Genomic DNA, 27,406 nt, shown 5'->3' with positions numbered 1-27,406 from the left:
CGTTATTCCATTTTGTTCCAAAGATAATGACGATTAAAACACGACACATGCGTACCTTCAGACAGAGAATCAAGACAGGGCCCTGTAAAAACAAATAAAAGCTGGAACCCCGTCTATTCTAGAAACTTCAAATAAAATAAATACGGAGAAAATATAGAAAAGGAAGACCATGTGATAGTCCCATAAATTTAGTTTTATTGAAAAGAGAAGTTTTATCGAAGAGGCAAAACACACTTAGAGCTTGTTAGTTACGAAATTCCCTGACAAACAGTTGACGTAGATGCCATGCTGCAGAGTCATCGCTACTTCTGCCTCGACGAATGGAATACTTAACCGCGCTATTTGACCGTAACGTCTGTAGGTCATGTGCTGGTTATATGAATGACCATACGATAAAGGCTGGGTAAAACATGAGATTACAGAGCACTTCATAGCTCTCAGACTGACGTCTCCAGTCACACTGCTCGATTAATGTTTTCGCGTTCCTTAGCCTAGAACGAAAGGCGCTAAGCAGCTTTCGTTTTTTTGCACTGTTCTTGGAAACTTTCCCGAGGGCAGACAAACAGTGGATGACGAGGCTCCCACAAACACCGCAGAACACTGCTACAGTGCGGGTTCACAGTCACGTGCTCGTGCAAAATAGGTGCTGACTGGAAGAAAATTCTAGAAGATTGTTCCGTAGGGTGTTGTCTTTGGCGACCAAAAATTCTTCGGGACTGGAGATGCCGACGACAAGATATTCGACGTTCTTCATGAGAAATACTGATAGGCACATGCCGTAGCTAGACCTCTCACATGCGGCTCGGGACCCACCATCTTAGTGATCTCATTATAGATGTCTTGGCTAAGGGGCTTAACTATGTGGTCGTATCTAAGTGTTTAAAGCCCCCAGCTGTTGCAAACAAAGCTAGGCAAAAACGTGGGAGAGTTCTGCGATGAGTTAAACCACCGAAATTAAACGCCTCCGAGAAAAAATGATGGACCATTACATAGCTGCGAAACAAATATCACAGTATCTTCATCCAAGCAGGCATAGGTAACGTCAGTGTGTTATCAACGCTATGGACTACGATAGTAAAATACACGACGTACCTCAGGACTTCGTATTGAAGAAATTTGTAGGAAGTTACAGGACCACTACTTTAATGGAAATACGAGCTTCACTTAAGAAAATTAGGTCAGATTTCGACAATGCTAATAGAGCAGTTTCCCAAGACTTATTGGATCTGGAATATATGAGGTCACGAAGATACACAAAAAACTGTTGCCCACTAAGGTTGATGATAAACTGGATTAATTCGTATCATACAGTCTGGTGAATTATCTACCAAGATAGTTGTGACAGTTGGCGGGCAACAATCCGCTTATTTTTCAAGCAACGCTCTATTTATCCCGTGGACTTCATGGTCAGTTTTGAGATGATGCCACTTTTCGCAGATGTATCAGCGGTACAGACGGTGAATTCAAGAGTGAGTGGCACCCGACATTTATGTCCTCATGCAACACCGTTTGACGAACACTTTTCTCGTGTGAAAAGAGAAGTTTTACGAGCAGTCGGACGGCGCAGAAATGGAATCCTCGATCTCACCATTACTAGCAGAAATCTATATGGAGGCATCTCAAGAGCCAACACTCCATTCAGTACAGTTACGGTGGCTACGCTGTCTTGATACTCTTGTCATCTTTCCACTTCTTCTTTGGCATATGTATCATAAGACGGGTATCGATTGGACGCTTTCCTGTCCTGTTCCTGTTCCTTAATTTCCTCATAATTTCATTCATTTTTAACTTCGTCTTCCTCTCCCTCTCTTACCTGCAATGTTTGTTTCGATTTTTCTTCGTTGTATGGAGTTTCTTTACGATATGTCACAGCGAAGTTGTTTTCCTCGTTGTTATTTTCACAAGTTCCCATTCTTTTTATATTCTTAGAAGTATTTCTTCGTTCTCAATTTTGTCAGTCCATTTAATTTTGTCCTCTTTCTTCGGCAACCACAATTTCTTACAACTACTATCGGAGTTGTTTTTACTTCCGGGAAACATTTCAGCTTTACCCACAGATATTCTACAATATTTCTTATTTCCTGCAGGAAGCTTCCATTTCCTCTCACCCAATTTCCTAAAAACCTTAAAGTTTTTAGTTGTTCCAAGGTCTTTTGTTCCAATGATATTTTGGTGAAACCTTCGCGTTTGTTATTCTCGTTTCTTATACTTTTCATCTTTTATGACACTCAGCATCATAAATTTGTTTTTTCACTGATTCAACCAAGACTGCTCGATCATCTACATACTTAATTGTCCTTATCCTTTGTCATATTATTATGCTTCTTACACTTTTTTAATGTTTTGTCTTTAAGTTTCTCGCGGTAGATACTGAAAAGTGTCGGTGCGTCCTTAAATATCCAATCATATCTTTTGTTTCTTTTTCTTTCCTAAACCCAGACTGGTCCTCATCGTGTTTCCCACAATTTTTCTTGCTAATCTTCTGAGTAATCTAATCTTCTGCCCGTAACACAGCAAGAACTCCGCTAATTCCACCAGTGTTTCAACTAACAGGCTGTAAGCATACAATTCACGGTAGAATTTCATAAGAACAGTGTGTGGCCCTTCTTTGTTGTGGAAGTGATATAGTTACCCATGGGTATCCTGGAGCAGACAATGTTCAGCGGCCTACCAGCATTGCGCCTACGTGTACGCTACGTCGCACCATTACGAGCAGCACTATAAATCAGTATTACGTACGCTAACAGAGGGCTGGCTTGCGATGAATAAAATGAGAAGATGAAACTGTGGAATCTGTGCACCACCCTCGTAGTTAATGTTACAGCAAGCAACAGCCACAACATTATGACTACAAAGACGGAGAGCAATAGATACGAAAACGGAAAACGACAGTGCCTATTTGAGCAGATCTTTAGAAGCAAGTGCACTTGGCCGATCTATTTTACCATTGTACCGGAGACTTGGTGTTTTTCCTACTTCAACCAGCGCAGCGAGCTGCCTGAGATGCAACGCAATACAGACTCGCGGTTCTTTTCGGCCAAGTATCTCAATAGGCTGGCAGTGAGATGGATGGAATCCCAGTTGGGAATATGTGAAACATAAGTTCAAATTCGGATAGCTGCGTAATAACCTACAGAAAACTCCCAAAAAATCTTGATCAAAACTTGGGGTTTTTCAACTACTTTACTGGCCATTAAAAGTGCTACACCACGAAGATGACGTGCTACAGACGCGAAATTTAACCAACAGGAAGAAGATGCTGTGATATGCAAATGATTAGCTTTTCAGAGCATTCACACAAGGTTGGCGCCGGTGGCGACACCTACAACGTGCTCACATGAAGAAAGTTTCCAACAGATTTCTCATACACAAACAGCAGTTGATCGGCGTCACCTGATGAAACGTTGTTGTGATGCCTCGTGTAGGGAGGAGAAATGCGTACCATTACGTTTCCGACTTTGACAAAGGTCGGATTGTAGCCTATCGCGATTGCGGTTTACCGTTTCGCGACATTGCTGCTCGTCTTGGTCAAGATCCAATGACTGTTAGCAGAATATGCAATCGGTGGGTTGCGGAGGGTAATACGGAACGCCGTACTGGATCCCAACGGCCTCGTATCACTAGCAGTCGAGATGACAGGCATCTTATCCGCATGGCTGTAACGGGTCGTGCAGCCACGTCTCAATCCCTGAGTCAACAGATGGGGACGTTTGGCAAGACGACAACCATCTGCACGAAAAGTTCGACGACGTTTTCAGCAACACGGACTATCAGCTCGGAGACCATGGCTGCAGTTACCCTTGACGCTGCATCACAAACAGAAGTGCCTGCGATGGTGTACTCAACGACGAACCTGGGTGCACGAACGGCAAAACGTCATTTTTTCGGATGAATCCAGGTTCTGTTTAGAGCATCATGATGGTCGCATCCGTGTTTGGCGACATCGCGGTGAACGCACATTGGAAGCGTGTATTCGTCACCGCCATACTGGCGTATCACCCGGCGTGGTGCCATGGGGTGCCATTGGTTACAATCCTCGGTCACCTCTTGTTCACAATGACGGCACTTTGAACAGTGGACGTTACCCGTGGCTCTACCCTTCATTAAATCCCTGCGAAACCCTACGTTTCAGCAGGATAATGCACGACCTCATGTTGCAGGTCCTGTACGGGCCATTCTGGATACAGAAAATGTTCGACAGCTGCCCTGGCCAGCACATTCTCCAGATCTCTCACTAATTGAAAACGTCTAGCGAATGGTGGCCGAGCAACTGGCTCGTCACAATACGTCAGTCACTACTCTTGACGAACTGTGGTATCGTGTTGAAGCTGCATGGGCAGCTGTACCTGTACATGCTACCCATGCTCTGTTTGACTCAATGCCCAGGCGTATCAAGGCCGTTATTACGGCCAGAGGTGGTTGTTCTGGGTACTGATTTCTGAGGATCTATGCACCCAAATTGCGTGAAAATGTAATCACATGTCAGTTCTAATATAATGTATTTGTCCAATGAATACCCATTTATCATATGCATTTCTTCATGGTGTAGCAATTTTAATGGCCGGTAGTGTATAATTACACTGTCTCCTGTAGTGAAGCCCATTACTCAACGACTCAACGCTTCCATCAGAGCGGAAGGCGATCCTACTATGGAGATCTCTTGAATAAATGACACAACTATGTAAATTATCGTTTTTGCTCCTTTCCATGTATCGATCTGCTAGTGCAGCCCTACTCGTTTTCTAGGTGAATTTCGAAGAATGTGACCACCTGTTAGAAGCCTAAATAATTACCGTTTGCAGTGCGGACCCCTGCGAGACCTGCAGAAAGAGATTCGCTGACGTTTCTGGAATGTATCGACAGGGGTGTGGAGCCATGCCGACTCCAGTGCCGCAAGACGTCTCTGTTGAGGTTCAATAGCGTGAACAGCCTGATCGAGATGGTCCCACGGATTCCCTACTGGATTTTAATCCGGTGAGTTTGGTAGCAAGGGGTGTACGGTAAATTCTTCCTTGAGCTCTTCGAACAAAGATAGCCTTCGAACTTGAAAAGTAGTTTTTCATTCGTTAGAGTCAGGGTCACATTTCGTATGTATAAGAGCTTTCATTCGTCTTAGCGGCGATGAACCGTGAACAGTCTCAAATGAAATTGTCTATTGTCCTTCTTGAAGTTCGTCAGTCTACTGTTGCAATAGAGAGGAAATAGGTATTCAGGACATTAACCTAGTCTCTGAAACAGATGGTAGAGACTGGACTGCTGAGAGCAAGTACAGGTGACAGTTGAAGTTTATGATCATATGACTCAGACCATAATTGAAGACCTCTGTTCATGCAAGACGAATTGCCGTGTTGAAACGCTGCATACGGTTTAATGAACAACATTTCTTATCACAGGAGTTCGCATATGTATGTGTATGTACTTACTAACAGCATCGCGAGGTTCATGTTTAGGAGTATAATCATACAATATTATTATTTGTCTTACAAACCTCCCTCCTTCCACGTTTGTGTATCAAACGACCTTTTCTTGTTGACGGTTATTTGCCAACTGTCGCAAAAGACTTTTATTCCGTATTCTTTTCCTAGCAGCAATTCCCTTTTATATCTCTTGTTTAATTTTTACACCTTAATGTGCTATTCTTTCCGCTAATACGACGTTTGAACACTGCATCCTTACCTTATGAACCAGTGAGAATGTTTCTGTACAGAAGGGGTTCAAATGGCTCTGAGCACTATGGGACTTAACTTCTGAGGTCATCAGTCCCCTAGAACTTAGAACTACCTAAACCTAACTAACCTTAAGGGCATTACACACATCCATGCCCGAGGCAGGATTCGAACCTGCGACCGTAGCGGTCGCGCGGTTCCAGACTGTAGCGCCTAGAACCGCTCGGCCACTACGGTCGGCTAGAGAAGGGGCTTCAAAGGTGTTAACTGATCCCTGCTGCCAAGCGCGTTACTTCAGGTTTTCAGTGATTTACTGTGATGATCCTCTCCAGCGAACTGTGATACTTACAAGCTACGATCAAATTCTGAACACCACCCTCTTATAGGAGGACTAGGCCTATTTCTCGTTGCCGATTTCGTCCGTATTTAGCGTATATCCAGAGCTTCGGTAGAAATTGAGTTGTCGGAAGTGGAAGCTCCAGATGACCAAACGTTTAGAAAAAATAGCATTTTGGCGCGGATCGGGGAGACATGAGACATTTATATTAGAGGAGTTTCCAGGTAGCGTTTGGTACAGCGGAAACAGTACAGAACAGTAAGCCATGGGTCTCGTGATAGAATCCCTACAAGGAAACATTCTTTTATTTTATTTTCAAATGTTATGTCACTTTCACTCGAAAGAAACCGAGATAATGCTCAGGATTTTGCATTTGATATGATGAAAACGTATGTGCAGGAGTACCAAATTAATTGGCTCGTGTGGACGACGAACAAGTCCACATTTACACGACGACATTTTTCAAGATGAAGAAGAATTGCCATCGACCAGTATTAAAGTGATACTCCCCAAACACATTCCGCTGGTTCAACCCTGATATGCCTGTTTTTATCATCAGCTGATAAATTAGATGAATGAGCTTCAAAACTCCCATATCTCGTCGAGAGAGGAAAAGAGATCACATCCCGAGAAGACTGCATCAGAATACATTCTATTGAGCATCACCAGATATCCTCGCCAATATTTGGCGAAATGATATGTCACACGTGGTGTACTGCCAAACTGTGCAACGAGAGACAATTCGTTGTGAAAATAAACGAAGACTGTTTTTGTATAGAAACTTTAAAACAACCATGTAACTGAACAACGCGGCGTTCATAGCGTGTTCAAGATGCTGTGAAAATTACTGCTTCCCCTGTTTTTATGGCGAATGTCATCCCACCATCTAATAAAAGTATTTAGTTTTATACAGGGTGATAAAGCCGTCCCTACCTAAGCGTTTTATGTAGCCTACAACACCTTCAAATACACACGCAAATTGTTAGTCCTATAGAAAAATGAACAGGGCCTTTTAGTAGGAAATGTAATGAAGTTAAATTTTTTACTGGGATACGTATTCTCTAGAGTCTCTAGTTTTCGAATTATTCAAGAAAAACGTAAAAAAGTGACCTTCAAACCCGTTTTTCTTCATTAACTAGAAAACTGTGGCCTACTGCGAACACGTATCCCAGTACAAAATTTAACTACATCAAATTTTTTACAAAAAGTCCTGTTCATTTTTCTATATCATTAAACGGTTGTAGGTAGTCGTGCGAGGGAATATCAAAATATCGTGCGTAGTTTTTGAAGGCGTTGTGGGTTGCATAACACCCATGGTTGGGGCAGCTGAATCACCGTGTATAGGAAGTTCTCGTGTACACTTGACAATCCTTACACAGGAATCTATTTACAATTTCAAATTTGTTTTTGCTTTTACTTTTTGAGTCTTTTGTAAAACACTAATAAATACAGATAGTGAGGATTCTTTCGGTTTATCTGCGGTGTAAGTAACGCAAAAATTGAACAAAAAAGTTTCTGTATAGGGACTCGAACTTACAACCTTCGGATTATTGTTCTATATCCTATGTGCTACGCAAATGATTGCCTTGGAACAATACTAGCATAAATGTCTCTTGCGTCGCCCGACCCTCGCCAAAAACGCTAATTTTTTTTATACGATTGTCCATGTGGAGCTACATGTTGTGTCACTTCCACTTCTAGCGAAGCCCTGCCCCAACCATAAATATGGACGAAATCAGTGAAGAGTTTGCGCGTTCCCTTTTTAGCTGTTTCTATTTTTTACTAATTTGATGATCTCGTAACCTTAGACGAAGTATCGGTTTATTCACTAAACAACGTGGCAGTCCTTGTGAGAGGTGCATCACTTACAAACATTGTGTTCGTTGCATGCGTTTAGATTAGATTAGTTTTTCGTTCCATAGATCCGTGCTGAGTAACATGTCATTTTTTTAAGCTGAATAGTATGTATATATACAATATATATGTACATAGTATATATACATAGTATATATACATATATAGTATGTATATATACAATACATCATTTGTTTCTATTAAAAAATTCATCAATGGAGTAGAAGGAGTGCTTTTAAGTCCTTGTGCAGATCATTTTTGTTCCTGGTATTGTATGTATGAACTGTTTGTTGGAAAAAGAGATATATAATTTAGGACAAATTTCATTAAGGAGTAAATATACTGAGAGGCAGTAGTTAGTATACCCAGTTCTTTGAAGAGGTTTCTACAGGACGTCCGTGAATTTACTCCACAAATAGTATGTATTACACGCCTCTGGACTCTGAAACTTTTGTTTGACTTGAAGAGTTACCCCAAAATATTATACCATATGGCATTATGGAATGAAAGTAGGCAAAGTATGCAAGCTTTTTCATTTTTATGTCGCCTATGTCTGCTAACACTCGAATTGCAAATACAGATTTGTTAAGGCGTTTCTGCAGTTCTGTGGTTGAATGCATCGTACTACAGCGCAGAAGGAAAAAAAATTGCCATAAACGCTTTTTCAGCAATACCAGTGCTCCCACATTTTGTCCTTTTTTTGTTGTTTCGAACAAGTGTAAGCTCCCTCTTTATGCAGATACATGTCGCGCGACACATTTCTGTAGGATAGCTCTTCTGCAGCAGCAGCCTAGAAGCGGGAGGGGGGAGCGCCAGCCTGTCTAAGCGTCGAGTCGACCTTGGGGGCAGTGCGGTCTCGTCACGCCGTGTCGTCCTGCTAGCTGCTGCAGCTGGCAACGTTTGCTCGCTGCAACGACCGACCTGTCGCGAGTTTTAGTTAAGTCCATTTGTTAGTTTCGAATACGTTAGCCTCCACACAGTGCCTAAATTTGAGAGTTAGCTGAAAAGATACTATTTTCACTTTCATAAATGACTTTCCATTTTTCTATCTTAAAGTGTGCGATTTAATATTGACTTAGTGTCTTTATGACTAAGCTTTTACATCTATTTGAAGTTATATAATACAGTTTTTTTTCGCTTTGAATGATTTTGACAAATAATGTGCCTCGAGAATACTGCTGACTTTTCTGGTAAAATTTTTCTTTCCAACAAACATCTGTAGTCGGCATTTCGAATGTAATTCCCCATCTTCAGTTTACTTACAAATATTAGCAAAAACTCGACAGCGGCGTTTATGCAGGGCCAGAAGAGCCAACTCTGACCAAGGTAAATGACTGAATAAAATAAACAAATCAAACAATGTGTCTACATGTTAGGATGATCGTATTTCCAACGTACGAACGGGAATGAGCAGTGTATTCAAAGGAGGATATAAGATGAACAGCAACAAAAGTAAAGCGAGGATAATGGAATGTATTCAAATTAAGTCGGGTGCTGCTGCGGGAATTAGATTAGGAAATGAGACGCTTAAAGTAGTAAATGTGTTTTGCTATTTGGGGAGCAAAATAACTGATGGTGGTCGAAGTAGAGAGGATATAAAATGTAGACTGGCAGTGGCAAGGGAAGCGTTTCTGAAGATGAGAAATTTGTTAACATCGAGTATAGATTTAAGTGTCAGGAAGTCGTTTCTGAAAGTATTTGCATGGAGAGTAGCCATGTATGGAAGTGAAAAGTGGACGATAAATAGTTTTGTGGCGGTGTTCGTAGCGACAAACACTTGGCTGTAGAAATGGCTTACGAAGTCACCGCCACACTTTTAATAGCGGGCCGACCGGTCCGCTGGAACAGTAAACAGAAAGATGAAACCCCAAACACTCTGATTAAATAGAAGTCGGTACTTATCTTTATTGATGAAGATACAGAAACACAATAGCGAACTCGGTGTCTACAGAAATCTGTCTAGTTCGAGTCGGAGCGGCTAGGTCAGCGTCGGCTGACTACAAACAACAACTCTGCTGCGATGAACACACAACTGACTAGCAAGTACACAATTCGGTGGCGAGTATACAACTGAGCGGCGAATACAGAACTGCCTTAGCGCTCGCGACTCCAGCGCTTAAGAAGCCAGAAGCCAGCGGTGGCGCGCGCAGACTTGCGGCGATTTCCTGTCTCGCTGGCGCTGCTTATGCGGACGGCGTCCGGACTTTGATGCTGCCAACCTTTTGGCAGCGGGCTCGGTTGGCATTACTGGCTAGGATACAACAAATAGTTTAGACAAGAAGAGAATAGAAGCTTTCGAAATGTGGTGCTACAGAAGAATGCTGAAGATTATATGGGTAGACCACATAACTAATGAGGAGGTATTGAACAGAACTGGAGAGAAGAGAAATTTGTGGCACGACTTGACTAGAAGAAGGGATCTCTTGGTAGGGCATATTCTGAAGCATCAGGGGATCACCAATTTATTATTGGAGGACAGCGTGGAGGGTAAAAATTGTAGAGGGAGACCAAGAGATGAATACACTAAACAGATTCAGAAGGATGTAGGTTGCAGTAGGTACTGGGAGATGAAGAAGCTTGCACAGGATAGAGTAGCATGGAGAGCTGCATCAAACCAGTCTCTGGACTGCAAATCACAACAACAACAAACGGGTACTTGTGATGGTCCCTGGAGAGCAATTTGTTAAGTGAAGGCCGCTGGTTACCTCATGGTACGTATATTCTCTCTTGAAATCCGTGGATAGGAACGCATCTCAGTTTCCCAACAAAATCAACATTCGCAAATACAATACTCATAATATGAATATTGTACGAGACGCCAGTCCACTGTTGTCAGTGAAATGCTATCAATAAATACCGTAGTGACTGAGATTGTAAATCTTGGGCTGTTTTCTTTCCCTAGCTGTCGCTTCCCCCTCTGTCCTGCTGGGATAGGAAGGACGGTTACAGATAAAAATAATTTAGCAAAGGTTTAACTTGGTTTAGCTGTGTTCTTTAGTGCGCATGAAAGATGAGGCAACTTTTGAATTTCGGAGCCACTAATCCACAATACCGGATTGGTAGTGGAAATAGCCCTATCACACACAGGAAACTGACAGAAAGCAAAAAAGGTTCGCTCACTCCAGTCCATAGCATGTTATAAACTACAAGATGGCAGCTTACCAATTAACTTCCATATTTGCGAAATAAACAAAGAAAATCGTTCGAATTTGCAACGAACTCAGGAGAAAACTATGCTGGGAGACAACGGCAGTTGACAAGCTATAACAGTTGTAGGGATTCGTTGAGAGCTTCGCCACGGAACGCGCCGACAGCATGCAAGTTGGCGACAAATCGTAGCGTCGACCTGAGGCGTGCGTGCTCTCCGTTCTGGCGTCAGTCGGTGCGATATTCTGGCTACTTGGCGAAATTTATTGTAAGCCTGTACTCTGCAAGTCTGACTCCCAAGGTAATCGTAGTCAGAGCATGTGTTATCTAGCATGGAGGCAGACTGCTGCACCAGTGTAGGCGTTGAAACAAAACGAGAGAGTTAACTGCGCGATCGACTGTATGGCGAGGCGGAGCGCCGTGTCTCCAGCAGTTTTATAACTTCGGTGGTCTGCCTTCACGACGAAAAACAAAATCCGCATTGCCAACAATACAATGTGGCTCGTCTCTTAGCTCTGTTACGTCTTTATGACGGGGACAAGAACTTTTATAGCTCTAATATTGTCCACTCCAAGTGGCGCTAACGCGAAGACACGGAGGTAAAAGTCTCCTTCTGCGACCGCGCGCGCCACGGTAGGGGCTTTCCCTTATGGCAATACTGGGAATTTTAATAAAAGTGATTTACGGAAATCACGCCATTATTCTGACGTCACCGTCTGGTAGTCCGACTCTTCCGTACTACATTGGTAGTTTCAGAACTATGAACATAATTGATTTTATGGGAGAGAAATGCGTATTCAACTTATCCTCTTGCTTAATATATGTGTAATCGATCCGTGATTGCTGTCATTCTACATCTACATCTTCATCTACATGATTACTCTGCAATTAACATTTAAGTGCTTGGCAGAGGGTTCATCGAACCACAATCATACAATCTCCCTACCATTCCACTCCCGAACAGCGCGCGGGAAAAACGAACACCTAAACCTTTCTGTTCGAGCTCTGATTTCTCTTATTTTATTTTGATGATCATTCCTACTTATGTAGGTTAGGCTCAACAAAATATTTTCGCATTCGGAAGAGAAAGTTGGTGACTGAAATTTCGTAAATAGATCTCGCCGCGACGAAAAACGTCTTTGCTTTAATGACTTCCATCCCAATTCGCGTATCACATCTGCCACACTCTCTCCCCTATTACGTGATAATACAAAACGAGCTACCCTTTTTTGCTCCCTTTCGATGCCCTCCGTCAATCCCACCTGGTAAGGATCCCACACCGCGCAGCAATATTCTAACAGAGGACGAACGAGTGTAGTGTAAGCTGTCTCTTTAGTGGACTTGTTGCATCTTCTAAGTGTCCTGCCAATGAAGCGCAACCTTTGGCTCGCCTTCCCCACAATATTATCTATGTGGTCTTTCCAACTGAAGTTATTCGTAATTTTAACACCCAGGTACTTAGTTGAATTGACAGCCTTGAGAATTGTACTATTTATCGAGTAATCGAATTACAACGGATTCCTTTTGGAACTCATGTGGATCACCTCACACTTTTCTTTATTTAGCGTCAACTGCCACCTGCCACACTATACAGCAATCTTTTCTAAATCGCTTTGCAACTGATACTGGTCTTCGGATGACCTTACCAGACGGTAAATTACAGCATCATCGGCGAACAACCTAAGAGAACTGCTCAGATTGTCACCCAGGTCATTTACATAGATCAGGAACAGCAGAGGTCCCAGGACGCTTCCCTGGGGAACACCTGATATCACTTCAGTTTTACTCGATGATTTGCCGTCTATTACTACGAACTGCGACCTTCCTGACAGGAAATCACTAATCCAGTCGCACAACTGAGACGATACCCCATAGGCCCGCAGCTTGATTAGAAATCGCTTGTGAGGAACGGTGTCAAAAGCTTTCCGGAAACCTAGAAATACGGTATCAACTTGAGATCCCCTGTCGATTGTGGCCATTACTTCGTGCGAATAAAGAGCTAACTGCGTTGCACAAGAACGATGTTTTCTGAAACCATGCTGATTACATATCAATAGATCGTTCCCTTCGAGGTGATTCATAATGTGTGAATACAGTATATGCTCCAAAACCCTACTGCAAACCGACGTCAATGATTTAGGTCTGTAGTTCGATGGATTACTCCTACTACCCTTCTTAAACACTGGTGCGACCTGCGCAATTTTCCAATCTGTAGGTACAGGTCTATCGGTGGGCGAGCGGTTGTACATGATTGCTAAGTAGGGAGCTATTTTTTATTTATTTATTTGTTGTTCCGTGGGACCAAATTAAGGGGAAGTCTCCATGGTCATGGAACGAGTCAATACATGAAATTATAACACGATATTAGAAACAGATAAAATGAAATATAAAAAGACATATTCAGGTGACAAGTCGTAAGTTTAAATAAAGAAAATCAACAATGTAACACTGGAATTTGCATAATTTTTAGCCCTTCCAGCTATTGTATCAGCGTATTCTGAAAGGAACCTAATTGGTATACAATCTGGACCTGAAGACTCGCCCGTATCAAGCGATTTGAGTTGCTTCGCAACCCCTAAGATATCTACTTCTAAGAAACTCATGTTAGCAGCTGTTCGTGTTTCAAATTCTGGAATATTCCATTCGTCTTCCCTGGTGAAGGAATTTCGGAAAACTGCGTTCAATAACTCCGCTTTAGCGGCACAGTCGTCGGTAACAGTACCATCGGCACTGCGCAGCGAAGGTATTGACTGCGTCTTGCCGTTTGTGTACTTTACACACGACCAGAATTTCTTCGGATTTTCTACAAAATTTCGAGACAATGTTTCGTTGTGGAACCTATTAAAGGCATCTCGCATTGAAGTCCGTGCCAAATTTCGCGCGTCTGTAAATTTTAGCCAATCTTCGGAATTTCGCGTTCTTCTGAACTTCGCATGCTTTTTCCGTTGCCTCTGCAACAGCGTTCGGACCTGTTTTGTGTACCATGGGAGATCAGTTCCATCTCTTACCAATTTATGAGGTATGAATCTCTCAATTGCTGTTGCTCCTATATCTTTGAATTTGAGCCACATCTCGTCTACATTTGCATAGTCAGTTCGGAAGGAATGGAGATTGTCTCTTAGGAAGGCTTCCAGTGGCGCTTTATCCGCTTTTTTAAACAAAATTATTTTGCGTTTGTTTCTGGTGGATTTGGAAGAAACGGTATTGAGCCTAGCTACAACGACCTTGTGATCACTAATCCCTGTATCAGTCATGATGCTCTCTATCAGCTCTGGATTGTTTGTGGCTAAGAAGTCAAGTGTGTTTTCGCAACCATTTACAATTCGCGTGGGTTCGTGGACTAACTGCTGGAAATAATTTTCGGAGAAAGCATTTAGGACAATCTCGGAAGATGTTTTCTGCCTACCACCGGTTTTGAACAAGTATTTTTGCCAACATATCGAGGGAAGGTTAAAGACCCCACCAACTAGAACCGTATGGGTGGGGTATTTATTTGTTACGAGACTCAAATTTTCTCTGAACTGTTCAGCAACTATATCATCGGAGTCTGGGGGTCGGTATAACCTCCACCCATACCAATTCTCACGGACCATCTACTTCGACTTCACTACAAGATAAATCACTACTGACAGACACAAACACTCCACCACCAATTCTGCCTAATCTATCTTTCCTGAACACCGTCTGAGACTTCGTAAAAATTTCTGCAGAACTTATTTCAGGCTTTAGCCAGCTTTCTGTACCTACAACGATTTCAGCTTCTGTGCTTTCTACAAGCGCTTGAAGCTCAGGGACTTTCCCAGCATAACTACAACAATTTACAACTACAATTCCGACTGTTCCTTGATTCAAGCACGTCCTGTATTTGCCATGCACCCTTTGAGATTGCAGCCCACCACGTACTTTCCCGAGGCCTTCTAACCTAAAAAACCGCCCAGTCCACGCCACACAGCCTCCGCTACCCGTGTAGCCACCAGCTGAGTGTAGTGAACTCCTGACCTATTCAGCGGAAACTGAAACTCCAGCACCCTATGGCGCAAGTCAAGGAATCTGTAGCCAACACGGTCGCAAAACCGTCTGAGCCTCTGATTCTGACCCTCCACCCGGCTCTGCACCAAAGGTCCGCAGTCGGTTCTGTCAACGATGCTGCAGATGGTGAGCTCTGCCTTCATCTCGTAAGCAAGACCGGCAGCCTTCACCAAATCAGATAGCCGCCGGAATCCAGAGAGAATTTCCTCAGATCCAAAGCGACACACGTCATTAGTGCCGACATGTGCCACCACCTGCAGCTGTTAGGATCTGTGATCTCTATGCTTTTCTAAAAGGCCCTTTCTTTTTATGGGATGGACGTAATGGTTCCTTTCGCTTTGCCAGAGAAAGTGTGAATCGCCTTGGGGAGATGTATGATGTACAAGGTGCAACAGAAGTTGTCACACGAAAATCATATTCCGGAGGTGCAGGTTCAGAAACCCATCTGGCCACCGTGAATGAGGTTTTCTGCCGTTTTTCCAGGAAAGTCTCTATCTTCAGTGCGATTGGCCAACAGCCAGGGGAAGCCCACACGGCTATTCTGAACGTTTATATTTCCTGGAAGATTTTGGTACTCGCAGTTTTCTTTCACTTATTATAAAAGGATTAGCGTAGCATTTGCCTGCTGGTACTGACTTCTAATGTGGGTGGGTTTCTGGGTGTTTAATGGCTTTAATGAGATTGTTGGGTGCGTTTCGTGTTTGACTAACGTGTCGGCTGCTCATGGCCTTATCTATCAAGCAAAGCTATTGGCAGAGCTCACAGCGGTCTCGATTTCAAATCCTTCTCCCGAGTTACTCTTTTAATTAATTATCAGAACCTCTGGACTTTTGGTACACTTCTTTGCGCTCCTCTCGAATCGTTCCAGTACATTCGAGTCTTCTAAGGATTCGTGCGCAGAAATTTGGACAAAAAGTTGGCTTGGATGTGGTTGTATCGTCGTAGCACCTTATTCTGCGGTGACTGGAGATTCTGCCGATGTGATCTGGCCGCATTTCCCCATACAGCTGAGGCGTAATCCGTTACTGGGAGGCCGAAGCACCTGTAGCTGGCCGGCCGCTGTGGCCGAGCGGTTCTAGGAGCTTCAGTTGGGAACCGCGCTGCTGCTACGGTCGCAGGTTCTAATCCTGCCTCGGGCATGGATGTGTGTGATGTCCTTAGGTTAGTTAGGTTTAAGTAGTTCTAAGTCTAGGGGAGTGATGACCTCAGCTGTTAAGTCCCATAGTGCTTAGAGCCATTTGAACCATTTTTTGAACCTGTAGCTGTTGAGGCCACAGTCGATGGCTAGTTCCGATTTTTACTGATGTGTGGGTACAGGGCACTAAGTCGCTGTGAAGTCTCGTTTTCGATTTCTTTAATATATTGCCACGACGTCACTTTTCCATCCATCTTGACTCCAAGAGTCCCGGTTTCTAAAGACCTGAAGAGGCTGTAACACTGGATTGCAGCGCTTAATAAGCAGCAGTTATAGGCTTTTAACTGCGTGCAATCCGTGACCAGGCTCCAGGTTGCAAGATTTGTACAAGCTGCGTGCAGTCTCCGAGAAACTGCCCGTGTGCGGGGCAGTGTCATCTGTGTAAAAATTTTGGAGAATCTTAGACTTGCAAGCAGGTCCGATATGTAAACACTGTACAGCACAGGACCAAATACGAAACCTTGCGGCATCCCTGATGTGCCCCTCTGATTGTGGATGTTGCTTGCACTACTATTACGACGTCAGTGCAATCCAACGGGCAGCTCGCCAAGAGCAGCACATAATTAGACTCCACAGAAAAAACGAAGTAGGTTCATTTCACTAGGAAAGGTAGTTAAAATGAGTTTCAAACATCGCTGCAAATCACCGAGGTAGAAAGGGTTACATCTTTAGTGGTAACGCGAAGAACGTTCTGAGTCGGTCTTCTCACGGAAAGAATGGGGCAAGTCTAAGGTTTGCTACCACTGCTCACATTCGCCTGTTAGGTCAGTTGGGTTGCGACTGCAGAAGTGATCGGTTGAGTTTTTTACTCTGTGTTGTTCCCTTATACTAGTAGTATTTAGTTTGAAGTGTGACAGTAGTGTGGTCCTCTTAGGATTACTAGAACAGATTTGTAAATATTTGTCACTAATTGTTACAGATAAAACTAGCGATAGGCTTGGAAGTTTCTACATCAGTTTACTTACTCGAACAAGGTGTTTGTTCTGCGACGACTGGATCTGTGATTCGAAAAACTTACCTGTTCATCGCATAGCAGAAGACGTGTCATACAGTAAGGTCTCTCAATGCCAGTGTTTGTTTCCTTTATGTCTCCACAACCACTGAAGCTGTCGTTCACAGCAGGAACCTTATACAACCGCTAAAAGTCCTAAATCCATACAACGGAAGAAAAAATATATTTTGCTGGGAAGTCCTGAAGTAGATTATAGCTAATGCAACTCGTTCAATTACGACTGAATCTGATATTTCTGAAGTGAAATCACAATATCAGTGGCTCGTATAGGCCAAGAAGTGGTCACTGATTAACTAGGCAATAAAGTGAAGCAAACTCCAGATCAGTGTTGCGGACTGGATAGTGACCAACCACAATGGATGCGATTTTGAGGTCATCTGTACCCATTTACGCGCGTGCAGGACTGGTTCGCAATTTACACCTCGAATACACAACACAGAAATAATTGAAGTACAGACTGGAGACTCGTAAGGCGCGATCCTTTAACAAGGGGCAGTGACTAGCAGAAGAGATAGGATATAAGGTGAGAGTAAAAATGCTGTCGATCTCGATGTCATGACTGACGTAGTAACAGCTCATTTATCAGTTGTTTGTGGATATGGGGAGGAATCGACCTTCACGTGGGAACTATCCAGATGATTGTCCTAAACGGTATAGGAAAATCATGTGAGCAATAGGGAATTCCCTAGTCGCTCTTCCCGAATAACAGTGCAAGCTCTTATCCACTGCGAAACCGCGACTGAAAGAAATGAGCCAAGTTAAAGACGTATATCTCTGCATATACACTTATTACAAGGGCGTGGTGAAAAGTAATGCCTCCGATTTTTTTTATGTGAAGACTCTTTAAATAAAGACTTTAGAATAAAGCAAATGTTATTAACCTTTTAGAACTGTATTCTTCCTGTCTACAAATTTTCAGCCCTCTACGCTACCAGGGCTCCGAACTGTAGCGTGTAATATGTCGGTGTGTACAGCCGTTATGTCGATGCATGAGTAACAGCTTGCTGTAATCGAGTTTCGAAGAGTTCGTCCACACTTTAGGAGCATCCTCTCCTTCAGCCGGACAATACCAGACCTCATACGAGCGTTGCAAAATCCGCAACATTCTGGCGCCTTGCGTTCCCTGTCATCGATCATCCTTCGTACAGTCCCGACTTGGCCCCATTCGATTTACATCTATTTCGGATACTCAGAGAACACCTTCGAGGACTTCACTACGTTAGTGATGAAGCAGCATAAGCAGGGGTGAGGATATAATCCGACGACAAAGTCAAACATTCTACAGTTACGGTATCAAAAACCTGATTTCTCGTTGGGAACAATGTGTTATTTCCACGGTGACTATGTTGAGAAATAAACAGGCAGACGGAAAGAATTTTAGAGTGTTCACATACAAAATTCGGAGGCCGTATTTTTCTGTACGCTCTCATGCCTTCGTAGTGTGATTTAGTCACATCAAACTTAGATCTTTGCTGTCGACGTCACATCTTTGAGTTAAGATCTCTAGAATTTTGTAAACAATGAGAATACTTTGATTCCTCAGCACTGGTTTAGAAGTAAGACAATCGTTCAATGAATAATGTTCTGCATTTTTCCCTCAAATCATATTTATTCTTAGAAGTTAGAATTTGGTAATAGCATCAGTCAACAATTCAGTTACGTGTACTATCGTAGTCTCCATCACGTTCTATCGCCTTACATCAGCGTTGTGTGACAGTACGTACTCCGAGTCGTTGCCGGCCGCTGTGGCCTAGCGGTTCTAGGCGCTTCAGTCGCGAACCGCTCTGCTGCTACGGTCGCATGTTCGAATCCTGCCTCGGGCATGGATGTGTGTGATGTCCTTAGGTTATTTAGGTTTAAGTAGTTCTAAGTCTAGGGGATTGATGACCTCAGATGTTAAGTCCCATACTGCTTAGAGCCATTTGAACCATTTTTGAACCGAGTCGTTAAAAACTCTTGCCCTGCGTTCGTAGCAATGTTTTCAATTACATCGTCACGTTCATAGTGTGTCTAGCACAGAGAATCCTTATTTACGTGCAAATAGTGGCATCCGCTAGGTTCATCATGTTGGGAGCGGTGTCTGTGACGGGACATCCGGAACGTGTCCAATCATGGAGCTCAGTTTTCTACACTTCCTGACTCTTTAATTCTCTTTATCGTTCGCCCAACATTACTTCTACAAACAGTATCATTACTGTACACTGCACACAATCGTTTATGGAAGTCGCCTTGGTTTATTTACGGCACGTTGCTTGTAAAGCATGTGTCACGTAGACATCGTTTCGACAGTTCACTACGGCTCTGCCAACCGTCGGACACGTGCAGAAAAAACATTATACTCGAAGTAAGTTAGTGTTTTTTCTTGTACATGTTACAGTCTGCAGAAAAAAATGGGGAATTACTTATTGAACGACTCTGGTATAAATATGTCAATGCTAGGAGTATCATTCAGGGAAAACAGGCGCTGGAAATGAACGACATGGAGAAGTCAACTCTTGTCTTTTTTATGTTCTGTACGAGCTATTGTTGCCTTATGACAGAGTGTAATGCGCGTTGAACTAATATATACACTGACAACACAAAAAAATGAATTTAAAAACAAACTGAAAGCAATAGATCAGGCACAGTTTGCGCCACATGTGATTCGCGTTAACACATAGAGAGACAAGAAAAAAGGCATGGAATTGGCCAGGGATGGTACCCCGGACACCTGAGTTTATTGTCTTACACGCTTTTAAAAATATTGTCATTGTTTAATATGCATAAAAAATTACTGTATTTTTAATGAAAAACCTCGAACAACTTTTCTTCAACGTGTTATCAGCTGTTTGCCGTTCTGTTCCAACCTGCGGATCACTTGCACCGATAAGTGAAATTATCACTTCAGCAAAACATACTGAAATTACAGTAGAGGACACTGTGCATGCGTTACGTCACTTTTCCCAAACAGAAACAACATTATTGGATATAGCTTGCGTCTACATGCAAAACATGTTCTTCCTTGTTACCCTAACATGTTTCAGCACTTCTGTGTAATTATCAGTGGGTTCTGTTTATTGAACAACTGTAAAAGTGAACATATTTTAGGTTGTAACTGATCTAACAAAATTGAGACCTAAAGATAGTTTTTATTCGTTTTTGTTCTTTCCTTGATTTTACGTTATATGGTTTTGCAGGAACATCTGTATGATGTCTTGCACTGATAGCTTGTCATCTGCAAACCAGCGAGTTAACATATTCCTTGCTTTTTAAAACATGATTTTGGTGTGGCAAAATGTTTTGTGTATATACTTCTTATTGCTCTCGTTTTGTTGTGACTGGTCCTCCTTCTTTTACAGTTGTTCAATAAACAAAACCAACTGATTACGGCACAGATGTGCTGAAACATGTTTGGCTAAAAAGAAAAAACAGTGTTTTGTATAAAAGGCGGAACACATATGCAATAATTTTAACTGCAAACAGAAAAGAAATACGTTAATTGCAAATCCAATAGATGAAAGAAACAATATTATTGTGGATGTCTCAAAAGCTATAAAATTAATTATTTAGGCTAAGTAATCAGTTCACAGGAAATCAAGTTCGTAAATTTAAAGGTAAATTTCAAGAGAAAAGACTAAGCTTTAAACAAGGTTTAGTTTAAAGACAGAGATACGAAGGACATGTATAAAAACCATGGAAATCCCTGCCGGAATATGTAAAGAAAGTGTTAAACTGAAGTACCTCTTATTAAATGTTAACGTTTGTTTTCTCAGCGCATAATTGTGAAAATGAATGTTAAAGATTGTTGTGTAGCTTGTAGTAACAATAACATTCTGAAAATGACCAAGTATTAATCAAACCAGCTCCCTTATATGTTGTTGTAACACTATTTTTCCAAAGTAAGGGTCGACAGCTCCTTCGTCGGTAAGGATCCTTCACAGTTACAAAAGAAGAAAAGAAAGGATAAAAATACTCAACAGTCGATTGATGGTAAATTCAGTAAACGTGGTGAATTGATAATTCTGTGTAGTTCTTGCGCTTAAGCCTCCGCGTGTTTGTGACGCACTACAGTTTAGTATTACTGAAATTGTGTGTGACACTTACCTCTTGATGCGTCATTCCAGCAGGGAGCAAAACTTCTCATCTTCCTTTGCTTCTGCTGTTTTCAAAACCGCCATCAAAAAAATCAGTATAACTTGCAATAATCTTTTACGTACAATGTCTCCACATACTGTGGACGAAGTAAAATTTAATGCTGACATATTTACCATCCACGGTCGCTGACGACGGCAACTGCAAGGAGGTCGAAATTTAGGAACTTATTTATTCCATTTTACGATATAACTTGGCGTAATATTGAGAAGAATTTTATTCAAGTCGGCAGTAACCGTAGAGACTTACACACTTAAATCGACGTCATCTTACCTTGAGTTGATGTTGCTGGTTCCTGTTCTGAATCGAGTATATACGTATGTTTTAATTATGCCATTCCCAAAAGCACCTATCGGACTAAACCAAAGTAAATAAAAAAGCTACAGAAAATTTAGGAAGAACCAGAACTTCACAGACAAAGTGTCGGATCTTGTTCATGTATGCTTTCTGAGTATTTTGATATTTGAGACTCATAGTCTGCAGCGGCTCATTACAGAGCAACTGCATTTCGTTTGATTTCTTACCCTCTATTATCTTTGTATCTGTACAGCAGTAACAACATGTGCACAACAATACAAATGTCGACGGTGCAAGTAAGTATGTCTAGTTCGAAAACAAGTTTGTCCCATTCACTCGCGGTACTTGCAGTTGGCCACAATAATGGACACTTAACGCTTCACCCTCAAGCTTGATTTCGCTACTGTTAGATTATGCCTCTGGTTTTCACGTTTGAAAAGATATTTTCACAGAAACTGAAGTAAGCGGGCTAACAGAGCTAATAAATCGTAACTATTTTATTACTCTGGAACGAGCCACCGAAGACCACTTGTCTCTCGTACCAAAATAGCCAGAAAATATCCGTGAACCACCTCCGAAATTTTGTCGTTAGAATTCGGATTTACTCCGTCTGTCAACAATATGAGTCGGCGGTACGATCACATGGCCACATGAGATTTAAAAAGTGAAAAAGGAGCGAAGGAAACGATGTAGTAGACAAGATACTAAACTCGAACAAGTAATCAAAGTCCCTGTCATCATCTCCAAAAAACATCTGTTTGTTTTCAGTGACGTGTCTTTAGTCCTGGTACACACTGAAATACCTCTGATGCAGTACCTTATCATAAAGTAGTGTACCGAGCTGAACAATCCGCCATTTTGAATCCCAATCCGAGGACAGTGTTGTATGCTTCGCGTTGCGTAAGAAAATGAATCAGCGAATTTTGCTTAATTTTATTGTCCCACAGCGTCAAATGGTTGGGTATGCAGCTCCAAACTGCTCAAATAATAGCACACACGGTCGCTATAAGTTTTACCGGTTTGCTTCACATATAGATCGGCGTAAAAGGTGGCTTATAAATTCAAAGCGCAAAGATTGGATACCAAAATCGAGCAGCTATCTGTGTAATCTAAATAAAAAGGTTTTTTCCTTTCTTTAGAAACTGATGTGCTCACAGAGCAGTGGTAATGCAATTATGTATGTAAGAAATGTGCTTATTTTAATCTTGCTCCAGATTATATTTTCATAACACGACGTAACATTGTAAGTTTAAAGTAAGCTACTTTTCTTGATTTTGTTTACAACTGTGTAAAACCATGGCATCCTAAGGTGCTGTTAATCTTTTAGAAAGAGTAAATAAATAATACTTTACAACAACTTGTTGGTAATAACAAAATATTTGCAGTTTTTTTTTACTTTTTAAATAACTTCTCTTTTATCAGCAGCATTATATTCTCTTCGAGAAGCTTTTGAAATAGTCGATGAAATTGCGATCAGTAATGTACTTTGAGTACTCATGGAATTCCGTCTTGTGCTGACATGAAATTATTATGCCAGTTGTGTTCCATTTTAATGCTATTCCATAATTGTTTACGAATGCAACTCATACTTACCGTAAACTTAAGTGGATGTGAACAGCAACGTATGATTTTCATGGAACGTAAGTGAATTTATCACATCTCGAAATACCCGTCTAATCAGCTACTTTAATTTGCTCGCCTCTTAAAGTCAAATGTAAGCCAATATATTTACTACGCTGTAATATTATCTGCACAAGGAATGTACATTTGATGGCCTTAAGAGAATATTAAAAAGTGTAATCGTTCTGTAGAGTTTAAGCGGGCGCCTTCGAGGTGGGATTCAAAATGGGGGTTGTTCAGCTTGTACTACACAGTGCTCTAGGGTCTAGGCGAGCCAAACGAAAATGGTGCAGCGTACTGGTACACCGGAGTGTCGTGCGTTACTTCATTTTCGTGGGCAGCGAAAATGTTGCAGCCAATGCGGAGGGCTAGAAAAATCCTCATAAGGATGCCAGCTGCCTCACTGCATGTTAACAATATATTAGTTGAGGCAGAAAAATATCGAATTCATGTCTCGTTTCCCATATTCATCTACGCTATTGTCTAATGACATTTTTGTTCCCTAATGTCCAACAATAAGTGAGTGGACTGCCGTACCATCACCTGGTATGACTGTGGTCACGTTCTAGATCGTGAAACAAGAACAGGCGCATCGCACCCCACTACGAAAACATGCCTTCTTTACGACCGTACAACGCGCTAGCGGTTAGTAGATCCTTTAGTTGCGCGTGAAAATACCTAGCAATTACTCTGTAATACACTAATCTCTTTTCATGGAATGAGGAAACGTCCAACCATTCTTAACCCTAGATTACAAAACCCAAGTAAAATTTATGATTGCAGTTGGTACCTCTTCGCAATTCCCGCCAATCTGGACACATGAGCGACACGTGCTCTGGCGTAGATACATTGTAAACATTATTGTTACAACGGATAAATTATTTGTTTCCTGACTCCAACGTTTGCTGACACTGGTGCTCTTGTCGTAAATACTGTGAATGTTTAGTAATGGTGTACCAGTTTTCCAATAATCGACGTACTTATTTTATTGTTTAAAATTTCTCTTAGGTTGGCATCTTAGGCAGAATGTCAAGCAAAGGAAGAAAAGTATGCTCATTTCGTCCTTTGAGCAAATGAAGATTTACGAGATTTTGTGGCAGGTGCTCAAGAGCAGCTTGTGTAGAAGATTGAGCTGGATCTTCTTTGTAATAATAGTGTCTAATGAAGAGGAGTCTTCTCATTTAAATATATTAAAAGTACTATTGGAGCTATAATAATTGTAATAAGAATTAGTACCTATCGATAGTTCTGACTTTGGTCATCTTTGGTGGCACTATTGTTCAGTGTGTGTTATCTTTCCTGCTTCAGTCCGAGAACCGAGGTTTTAAATTTGCATGTACGCCGCCTGTCCGTTGCAGTTTGCCTTGAAAATGGCGGCGAGTTCTCCCGCCGAAATATCGGCGGTCGCTGAAAATATTACCGGGCTGAATTCCCGGAAGTTATTTGAAAGTTGTATATGCCAGGAGAAACTCAGGTCTCAGATTATGAGTTCTTTTCCAATTACACTCAGAGCAGGGGTCTCCAAACTACGACCCGTGGGCCGAAACTGGCCCGCGAGAGCCGGCAAACCGGCCCGCGTTTGGCCGGACATCCCCGGTATCCGGCCCGCCAAATATTTGAGGTGGTACCTATACTGCCAACAATTGAGTTTCGAGGCCTATCGCGACCAATACACCGCGACATTGGCTCTGCTAGTCGCTACAAGAGTACATAACTAAACTTATTGTTGCGATGCTTGAAGTAACAATGCGTTGACATACTCCACCTCTGTTACGTCTTGCAGTAATAGTGTTGCTAACAATGATTTTGAGATTTCGTTAACTTTGCAGGACGTTTTCGTGAAGAATGTGCAGTGACATACTTCTTTGTCGGTGAAATTCGCCAGAATTTCGGCCAGGTACGTCCACCAATCAAAATTATGTAATTAAATAAAAATCGTAGTTCGTTTCAGTGCTAGCTATTCCCACAACCTTAGATTTTTGCGATTTCATCTTTCCTTTAGCCTTACATTACGTTGATCATGGAATGCTAGGGTGCTTTAATTCCACTAGGTAGATCTTGGCCCTTATGTCTTCGTGGAGGAGTCAGTGTGGTCCGTGGACTAAAAAGTTTTGAGACCCCTGACTTAGAGCATTGTAACTGCCTGTGCAGATATAAAACAGGACATTTTGTACTTAGTTGGGTGTTTAAAGTACCACTGGGGATATGATGGTTGTACTTAATTGATGCATAACCTATAAATTATGAATTTCTTTGAATAAAATTTGGAGTACTAAAATTTACGATGGTTCAGTAGCACTGTAACATTTCTTCCCCCAATCTCCCTTTTGTGTGGTTAGGGTTAACCAGAAACGTATCAGTTCGTCTGATACGTAGCGTACTGTGCATTACTAGTCGTAGTTAAATTAGTTAGGTCGCGCGTGTCGTAATTGAAACGTCGGCATCTCGCAGGGGACAGCAGGTTGTGAAAGCTTGCTGCCGTGGCCGGCCTAGGAAATGCGCCGCTGGCAACAAACAGCCTTGAGGCTGCTGCTGCTGCGGCCTTCGGGGGCAGAGCTGAGCTGACGTGAGCAAGTGTCGCTAATCGCGAGCTGACGCGGGGACAGCCGCGGTGGCAGGCGTACGTGCCGCGAGCCGACAAGGGGCGGGCTTTAAGAGCGTCCACTCCATCCCGTCCGTACCTGTGTCATTAAGCCCGCCTGCGAGCGAGGCTCCGACCAGTGATAAACACGTTAAGTGATTCCCAGACATGCAACGCAATTACACCATGACACTAACACTGGTAATTAATTTTGTTCTTCAGTTCTTTCACGACTAAAATGAGAGCAAAACGCCACGTAAACGCATGTAAGAGGAGATAAATATTCCGAGCATTTCAACCGGGGATTACCCTTTGTATATTCATCAAGAAAGAAACGAATAACTCTGCTTCTAAAGCCCAGTAAGCCGAGCGATGTGGCGCAGTGGTTAGCACACTGGACTCGCATTCGCGAGGACGACGGTTCAGTCCCGCGTGATTTCCCTAAATCGCTCTGTGGTGTCACCGCCAGACACAACACTTGCTAGGTGGTAGCCTTTAAATCGGCCGCGGTCAGTTAGTATACGTCGGACCCGCGTGTCGCCACTATCAGTGATTGCAGACCGAGCGCCGCCACACGGCAGGTCTAGAGAGTCTTCCTAGCACTCGCCCCAGTTGTACAGCCGACTTTGCTAGCAGTGGTTCACTGACAAAATACGCTCTCATTTGCCTAGCTTTCAGCTACGTCGTTTGCTTCGACCTAGCAAGGTGCCATTACCAGTTACTATTGATGCCGTCAAGAGCGATGTTCACCATTTGTGGATTAAAGTTAAGTATTCCACAGCTACGTCCTTTTTTGCTAGTCTAATTTCCTTGACCTGTTCCAGACCTCACGCCAGCCTGCGTGAGCTAAAACGCGTGCCTTTCGGCTTCCTCTCAAAAACGAGTTGGCTCTCTTGCCAATCCACAACACGCTCCAGGCAAATGCCGGGATGATTCCTTTGGAAGGGCACTGCCGGCTTCCTTCCCCATCCTTCGCTAATCCGATGAGACCGATGCCGATGACCTTGCTGCCTGGTCTCCTTCCCCAAACAACCCCCACCCCAACCCAGCCCTCTAAAGCCCAGTAAGATCAAGAATCGCTGTGTATTGTTCGCATCTCTAAAGGAATGTTGGATTTTAATGTCCCGTCGACACTGATACCACTGGAGTACAAGCTGGATTGCACAGGAATAGTGAAGAAAATTTCCCCCACTTTCCCTGAAAGTAACACGCCCATCAGTCACGTGAACTGCTGTAGGTAAACCGTGGAACACCTACAACTGGATGATCGCACAGGAATCGAACCCAATGCCCTAATCGCGGCACCATCTCCCTCAGAGTACCTTTAATCGATGTTAGAGCCGTCGATTGGTTTAAAGTGTCTTCAACGGTATTATTTTGATACTGGTCTGCACATGCAAATGTGTTTATTAACATGTTCGCAATTTTCGTTTGATTTCCACAATTTTAAAACCTGCTGAACACAAAATGCATGGTAGTGTATCGTTCTCACCTGACTAAAATGTGCAGAATGTGGTAAAAGGGTGTCAACAGGAGA

Source organism: Schistocerca serialis, chromosome 2, assembly GCF_023864345.2.
Source record: "Schistocerca serialis cubense isolate TAMUIC-IGC-003099 chromosome 2, iqSchSeri2.2, whole genome shotgun sequence".
Lineage (NCBI taxonomy): Eukaryota > Metazoa > Arthropoda > Insecta > Orthoptera > Acrididae > Schistocerca > Schistocerca serialis.
Note: the sequence above shows the minus strand (reverse complement) of the source record.